Consider the following 8,976-nt stretch of genomic DNA (forward strand, 5'->3'; position numbering starts at 1 on the left):
ACGGCGCGCAAGTAGCCTCTGCCTCTGCCTCTCCTCCTCGGAGTGCGCTCTCAACCAATTTCTACTCCTACAACGAGCTGCTGACATGCGCGCCTCGGCTGCATCTTTGTTTGTGCGTCCGCACGACGACGACTGCGACGGCGACGGAATCTTCGAGCGCGCGCGCTCGGCGGGGAGGGGAGGGTTGGTTGACGGGAATGGGCCTGGCTGGGGGCCCGAAGTCAACCGGGCCTGGGCGTGGCGGGAGGGGCAGGACGGGAATTCCCCTCATACGGCTGACGTGGGCAGAACGTGCATCTATTGGGCCCCGCCCGTGGCTGTGACCGCGAACCCGTGAGCCGTGATTCCGTGGGTGAAAGAAAGATTCTCCCTCGCTCCTCTGCTGTTATTTTTCTTTCTTCTTTTTGACGAAACGGCCTTTGATTGAACTTCTTCAAACAGCAAAATGAGTTTGCTTGCTAGACCGCGTCAAACCAGAAGAAGCTATATTACACTACCCTAGTGTAAAAAGCGTTCTTACATTATGAGACGGATGGTGCACTCCCTCCTTCCATCTATATAGGGCCTAATGTGTTTTTCGAGGCTAACTTTGACCAAGTGTTAGAGCAATAATATATAACATGCAAGTTACACAAAGCATATGTCAAATTCGTACGTGAAAGGAGCTTCCAGTGATATAATTTTCACATTATACATCTCATGTATTATCAATCTTATCAATAGTCAAAGACGATCTTGAAAAACGCATTAGGCCCTACATAGATGGAAGGGGGGAGTATATGTTTGGTGTTTTGGAAGGTGCTCCTTCGTTAGTTGCTCCTTCTATAGGGCACGGCCTTTCCCTTGTTTGTGAGTTATACAATTAATTAGTACGCAATTGTTGTTATTATTGTGTCGTTGATAGGTGTGTCATGGCCACACATTACATCTTTCCTCCTCAAAGTCCTTCACAACAATACCTACATTATGTAACGAATAAACTAATGAGTGAACATTCACCCGCTGGTCTTAGGGAACTATCACTCGCTCATCGTTGATTTATCAGAAGGAGTAGGCGATTGTTACGCGTGGATGCACAAAGGATTAAGGAGAGTGTTGCGGAGAAAGTAGGAATATGACCGATTTCGAATAGTGAAAACATTAGGGGTGCACTAGAGGTGGCTAGATGGGCTCACCAACTCCTCGGCCCGCTATTGACAAAGGTGACCGATAGTCGACAACAATAGGTGAATAGTGCCTAACAATGGATGAAATGAGATAAAGAAAGAAGACCAATAGGAAAAACATGCGAGGAAGGAGATGACCAAGGTATAGTGAGGGTTTGTGCAAAAAAAGGGTATAGAGAGGGATAGGGCTGGATTTAAACTCGAAACTCACGAAAACGAGTAGCATGTGACTCGGCTCAACTCGACTCGAACTCGATGACTAATGCGTCGAGTCGAGTTTTGATTTGAATGTGTTAACAAAACAAGTTTAACGAACAGAGCTAGCGAGTTACTCATTTAGCTCATTTATCACAAATGACGTGCAGTAAGTTCCAACATCGTTGTTGATTGCCATCATCTGTGAAGTGCACCAACTGTTCCTGTAATGCAAATTGTTGATTGTCGAGATTTGTGAAGAAAAAATATGTGTCTACAAATTTCCGAGCTAGCTAAGATAACAAGCTCTAAAGCTCGACTCAACTTGAATTCCAGCCCTAGAGAGGGACGAGGTGAAGGAAGAAAGAGCTGAGACCGTTCTCCACCTAAATCAACAAGGCGAACACCGGGGGTTCCCTTCCATGGTTCCATTGTGTGAACCACGAGGTGGGCGATGGTGACGAGAGGACCTGAACCTCACGCTGGTGTACTTGTGTAACTGGTCTGTCATTTCTTAGTCATCACAGACGGCGAGATGGATGCATGATACATACTTTTCACCAGAAAAATGTACCAACGCGTACGGAGGCAAGCCACTGTCCTCCCCTAACTGGGTAGCATGAGTTTTTATTTTTATTTTTGACGGGGACTGGTATGAGGAGTTTATAACTCTCACGCTAGCTCCATGATTGTAGGAGGTGGTGTACAGACATCACTCACTCACTTAAGTAAGTTCGGGCCTATGAAACTCTGATGCGTTCTTGTCATCTAGCTAGCCAGCAGAGTCTTTGATCGAGACGGTAACATTTTACATGGAGTTTCCTGGCCGATATTATGCTCTGACTATTTGCGGTATGTACGTACTACCGGAATCTGGCTGCTGCACATGGGGATCCAGCCGGCTGGGATACGTCGACGCACAGGACAAATATGAACACCGGTACTGTCACATCAGCGCAGTGGTGTCATCGAGCAGCAGCACTACAAAACTCCGGCGATGTGCGTGCGTACGTATAATACGGCGCGGTGTACGAGATACGTGAGCGGTGCTGGCTGTTGGGCGGGTTTGCTTTTGCTCTATGATTAGCTGTCGTGGATCTCGAGACATGTTCGCGATTCAACTCCCCGGGCGATCAACCTGATTCGTCCGCTTATAATATGCACGAGAGGTGTGATCCATGGGGACTGGGACTGGGAAGTATAGTCTAGGTAATGATCGAAGCAAGAGGCTAAGCTGGCAGCCGAGAGGGTTGAGATACGGATGGATTTGGAATCGTGGTGCTTGCTGTTGTCGACAGTGACGCCATTGTTTTGCTTGACGGGAGATTCAGATACCGCCGGGCTGGCGCTTTGGACTTATCGTAGCTGTGGTATACGTGGGTGGGTGGCAGCGAAATATCTATACAACAGTGCCTATACGTAGCTGTTGCCACCACTGTTTTGAAATGTGTGACTTTGAAAAGAAAAATTGGACTCCGGTTTCTTTATTTTCAATCGTTGTACTAGGACGTGTACCAAGGTGATATAAGCAAACTATAAAAAATGTCATATTGTATTTCTGATGAGTTGGAAAAAAAGAAAAGATGAGAGAGAACAGAAGCATGTGTAGAATAAAGCAATAATAATAATAATGATAATAATAGAGTAATGCTACACCTCCAAAGGGTTTTACACAATTCTTACGTGATTAGACAACTGTCAAGTTATGACTGGGGTTAGGCTAAGTTATGATACTCCCCACTATGACCAGCCTTAGGGAGAAGATGACCCCATCCCACTTAAATTTTGGGAAGAGAAGTATTGATGGAAAGTTACATAAAACTCGCGTTAGGCTACTTATAGTGGATATATCATATACTAGTATCATGTTTATGATACTAGTGTATGATACTATCTTTATAGTGCATAATATCATAGAATAATATCATATATTATCTTATTTATTGCCATGCAAGACATAAAGTATCATAACATTTAATATGATACGGTATCTACTATGTTAGCTAAGATACCACCACTATGGCCAGCCTTAGTCTTCGTAGGTCTAGGATTACTGGTAATAATATAGCCAACTACTTGATATAGCTCTACCGTGCCATAACATATAATTTGATTGGCTATTAGGTTAGTATTTTTCCATTTTCTATATTTCTCCTTCCTCTCATTAATTTACTCATTTTGCTTAGCAATACGTGTAGAAATTGACTCTTGCGTTAGAGCTCACTCTTCTCTTTTTTGCATTGTAGGTGTCATGTAAGCAGGTTATAATTAAAAGAATGAACAATAATGGAGCCAACTGTTGGCTATATCTTGTTGCCATGTGATCTACAACCCAACCTTATAGCCAACATCCATATTAGTTAGCTATAAATGCATGACCCACCTCATCTTTGAATAAAGTTTCTTGGAGCCCTTGATGCATCCAACTCTTAATCTACATCCTAATTCTTCTCGCCCTCCTCTTCTCTCTTCTCGAATTCAACAAAAATGTAATATCTAGACATTTATCGTCTGTTTACATCGCCATCTTATACTTGCTCTTAAGAGCAAGCTACAACATGATGTTCAATTTTTTTGTGAGAGAATATGGTTAATCAAATATTAATAAAGCGGCACAGACCTATAAAAGCAAGTATAGTAGTAGGCTATAAGCACACTTGGCATTTTTTTATGTGAAGGAGATACAATGAAATCGAAGAGTGAGCTCTCATGTAAGAGCCAATCTCTACGCGTACTCCTAGATAAAAATGTTGATTAATAGAAAAGAGAAATAGAAAAAGCAGTTTGTACACTAACTTAATATCCAACATTGTTGCCAACTCTTTTATCTATACTACTAAATCTCTACTATCAAAGGGGAGTTGGTAGCGTCATCTCCACCTGCGCCCCTATGTTTTCCTCTTCGTACCTCCCTCTTCACTTCGGTTTTATTTTGGTTTTTTGAATAGTCTCAACAAATGCCACACAAAAGAAAAACCAATGTAATTAGAGTAACTTGAAATAATCGATACAAAATTGATACTTTCCAAAACCACGTCAAGCATTAACTCAATAAAACAAAAATAAAATCAATTATTACCAAAAACTCAACTCAATCAAAACTCTTCTTGCCTTCCCACCCATACCCAAATAAGATCAAATCTTAACAAAACCTCAACTAAATCAAACATTTTCTTGCCTTCCCCTACCCGTACTCAAATCAAACTGAATCTTTTCAAAATCTAGAATACGCTGAGTGTAAGTGTAAGGTATATGCCGGACATGATTGATGTTGAACCACTAGAATATTTATGCCTCATTGCAACGCATGGGCAAATAGCTAGTATACTAGTAACAAATAAAACTAGCATTTGATGACATGGCAGATTTATATATCCAGCTGGCTTTAATATTGTGTGATTGTGAGGAATTTTATCTCATGGGATGACTGGTTTGTAGTCGCACTTTTGTCGTGTAGCCCGCACACACATGTCTTTGCGACAACCACAAAAGGCAATGTCACGATGAAATGGCTTATTTGTGTGGGGATTAGGATTCAATGACATAATGGCACATGACTTTGGGTCACAAACACGTGGCTCATTTAGTCACTAGCCCACATGTCAATTGCCCAATGTCAGGTGACTCTATGTCACGAAATCTGCGTCCATTGTCAGGACATGTGTTGAAATTAGTATTCAATATGTGTATAAAAACTAAAATTACACTTGGTGTATATGGAGGGTTAGGTGTGCAAGTCATACATATGTAATATGACCCTATTATTAAAGAGCATTGTGTGGTAGGTAAAATAGACTAGACGAAGCTGATATGCCACACACGAAATTGCAAAGGGAACGACCCGCATGCTCGTGGCAGGGGTGACCTGACCGACCCTGGCGCGATGGTCGAGATGCATCTGATGAGCTTGACGGGCTTGCCTTCGTCTGTTGTATTTCGATTTAATGCATTGGACGAGCACTTACAATCATGGGAATGTATCTGGTGCACCCACCTTGTGGTGCCACCGGTGTACTGAATGTCGTAGATATTTTAAAATGTTTAGAAAATCTAGAAACATCTAGCACATTGACACACCATCAATGTATGTTGTTACACAGATTTCATATCAAAATTTGAAATATTTCATGAGCCGTACAAAAATGACATTTTGACATCATTGCCATAACAAATGGGCCAAATCCAAGCCCAACTTATGTTATGTACTATTCAATGCTGAAATTCTTATTTTTGTGTGTTTTGGGCTATGTTTCAAATTTTCATTTCATATTGTGTGATAACATGCATTGATGTGTGTGATGTGTCTCGGACCCCTAGATTATGGGGTAGCAAGGGTCGGATTAGCGCGAGGGCCCAAGAGGTATCATGAAGAGGCGAAGATAAAGCAACGAGGAAAGAAGCTCCCTGGAGAGTCGATAGCACCTCCCCTTCCGGGAGAAGGTGTCCGGGAACCTCACATGGGGCGAGACAAGATGTTCCGCCTGAAGGTACGGAAGTGGACTAAGCCTGCAAACAAAGCTTGGAGCAGAAGCGATCAAGTCTGACTTTGGAAAACCGGTTGACGTTGTCTGGTTAGTGTGCGGTCATCAACAATGTGCAGGACGACCAATGGACAAGTCAGTCAGGTAGGCTATAGACTCCTACGGAGGCTAGAGAGTACTCCCTCCATCCGTAAAATCTTGTCCCTCAAATGGATGTATCTAGCACCAATTTAGTACTAGATACATCCATTTGAGGGACAAGCTTGGGACAAGTTGTTTCGGACAGAGGGAGTACCTTTTAAAGCTAAGGTAGGGATATAGATATTCTCCTGAACTACTCAAACCGCCTTACCTTTCAGGTTGTGTGGTAGAAATAAGGGAGGATCGGGACCTCGCTGGAGGTCGATCTTTCCCACCTTGTAAGAGACACATTGTAGCCTGAGACCACAACAATAGAAAGCAGAGCAGGTGTAGGGTGTTACACCAAGACGGTGGCCCAAACTTGGATAGCTCTACGTGTTCATCATAGTTCTTCCACCAACTTGTTAGTAGCGCGGGATCGCTCGGTGTGTTCGGTCCCTGGCCGAACTTTGTAGGATCGAAAGTAGGTCTAGAGGGGGATGATTAGACTACTTGGCCAAATAAAAATCTAGCCTTTTCCCAATTTTAAGTCTTGGCAGATTTTAGCAACTTAGCAAAAGTCAAGCAATCAACCTACACATGCAATTCTAAGAGTGTGGCCGCGAAAAGTAAAACATTGCATATGAAGGTAAAAGGGAAGGGTTTAGAGAGGGCAAACGCAATGTAGACACAGAGATTTTTGGCGTGGTTCTGATAGGTGGTGCTATCATACATCCACGTTGATGGAGACTTCAACCCACGAAGGGTAACGGTTGCGCGAGTCCATGGAGGGCTCCACCCATGAAGGGTCCACGAAGAAGCAACCTTGTCTATCCCACCACGGCCATCACCAACGAAGGACTTGCCTCACCTGGGTAGATCTTCACGAAGTAGGCGATCTCCTTGCCCTTACAAACTCCTTGGTTCAACTCCACAATCTTACGGAGGCTCCCAAGTGACACCTAACCAATCTAGGAGACACCACTCCTCCAAAAGGTAATAGATGGTGTGTTCATGATGAACTCCTTGCTTTTGTGTTTCAAATGATAGTCTCCCCGACACTCAACTCTCTCTCACGATGGAGCAGAATGCGTCAAACGAAGTTATGAGGAGAAGGTACCAGAAGGCTCAATCTTGTCTGCCTCCGGTTTATGATCCTAGGAACCTTTTCCAGACACCCGGAGCGGGACCCAGTAACCCGCCGGGAGTAAATCAGGTCACATCGCCCGGGACCAACACGCTGATTCAACCACAGGTTATGCGACCCCCACGTTTGAATACTGCTCCGGCCCGTTATGTGCCGACGCCACTGGGTCATTACTCTAACCCACTGGAAAACATGATCGCGGCGGCAGCATGACTGGCGGCTCTCCCAGCTGATGGCGATTCACCGATGGCGGTTGAAACACAAAGAGTCAGAGATCTTCTTCAAACAGCCTTAGCACAACAGGAGGCATACTCTTATAGTAGAGACATGATTCATTCAACCCCACGTCCGAGCCGGAGCAAGAGTTATAGCAGGCATCTAGACTTGCCGGCCATTTCAAGCAACGCCCAGCGCCGCAATCAGCCGTGCGGGTATGACCCGGCACAGGGTGGGGCTCCTAATGTGCATAATCAGGACAGAGTACGTCAGTAAATTCAGCAGGCGGCTCAATAGGCAGCAGAAATAGCACCTCAGCAGGCGGCTTATCAACCCCTGCCGGTTTACCCGACATCGTCAATGGAGTCAGGTGTGGTCACCAGGACTGGGGGTGTGCCTTGGTTAGTGCCGGCTCTGCGTAACGAGCGGTTGCCCAAGGATTTTAAGGGGCCTCGTAAGGTACCTAATTACACGGCCGATTTGCAGCCGGCGGCGTGGATTGAGAGTTATGAGAGGGCCATGGAATTGCTAGAAGTTAATGCTGCTGCGATGGCCAAGTACTTCACCATGATGCTGGATGTAACGGCTCATAATTGGTTGAAGGCATTGCCACCTAATTCTGTTAATTTCTGGGTAGAGTTAAAGGAGAAGTTTATCCAGAACTTTAAAGATACATGTAAGCAACCCATGTTGATTGTGGATTTAACTAGTTGCAGGAAACATGAGGGTGAGTCCATGACCCATTGGGTGCGTCGGGTTAAGGAGATAATACATTCATCTGATAAGATGGATGCCGGTTCTGCAGTATTGATGTTAGAGCAAAATTGCCGTTTTGAGCCTCTGAAGATGAAACTGCGGCGACTCAAGCGCGATTGTTCTGACATGGGCCAGCTGATGGCAGCTCTTGTTAAATATGCTAACTCTGATAGTACCAAGGATCCCGAGTCTGACTACGAGAAGGCAGGGAAGGGAAAGAAGAGCGTCAATGTTAAGGGTCCTCAGCCTGGCCCGACGAATCAAGGCGGCAACAATAAACATAAGGCGGATGGCAGCTCAGAGTTTGTGGCTAACACCAATGCGCAGGGCAACAATCAGCGGCATAAGGGGAGGCCACCTCCTCGATCGGGCGGGTCAGGTCCTACCCTTGAGCAGTTGTTAAATGAACCTTCCCCGAAGCATGGCACTAAAGAAAAGCCGGCTACTCACCTGTGGAAGGATTGCACTATCATGAAGGCCTTCAAAAATTCCTACATATTCAATGGTAATCACGGGTCGGGTGGCGGTTCAGGAGGTGGCGGCTTTCATGGCCCGAACAATGGAGGTGGCGGTTCTGGCTCCGGCATTCGGGGCCACCAGAACAATCAAGGCAATTTCAATCAGGGTGGTCAAGGCGTCTACAATCAACATTCTGGCCAGGGGGTTAGCAGAAGCAGCAGAAGTCTGGCTATCAGAGTCAACCAAAGCAATTGAGCAGTGGGCAGTATCATGTTTTCACCACAAGTTTATGTAAGTGGGATCAGAAGCTTCATAAGAGAGCAGTGAACGCCGTTGAGCCGACAGTTCCTCGATACTTGTGATGGTCTGAGCAGGCCATTATGTGGAGTCGGGAAGATCACCCGCCCCGGGTTAACAATCCGGGTCACTTGGCCTT

The sequence above is a fragment of the Triticum dicoccoides genome, chromosome 4B (genome assembly GCF_002162155.2).
Source record: "Triticum dicoccoides isolate Atlit2015 ecotype Zavitan chromosome 4B, WEW_v2.0, whole genome shotgun sequence".
Classification (NCBI taxonomy): domain Eukaryota; kingdom Viridiplantae; phylum Streptophyta; class Magnoliopsida; order Poales; family Poaceae; genus Triticum; species Triticum dicoccoides.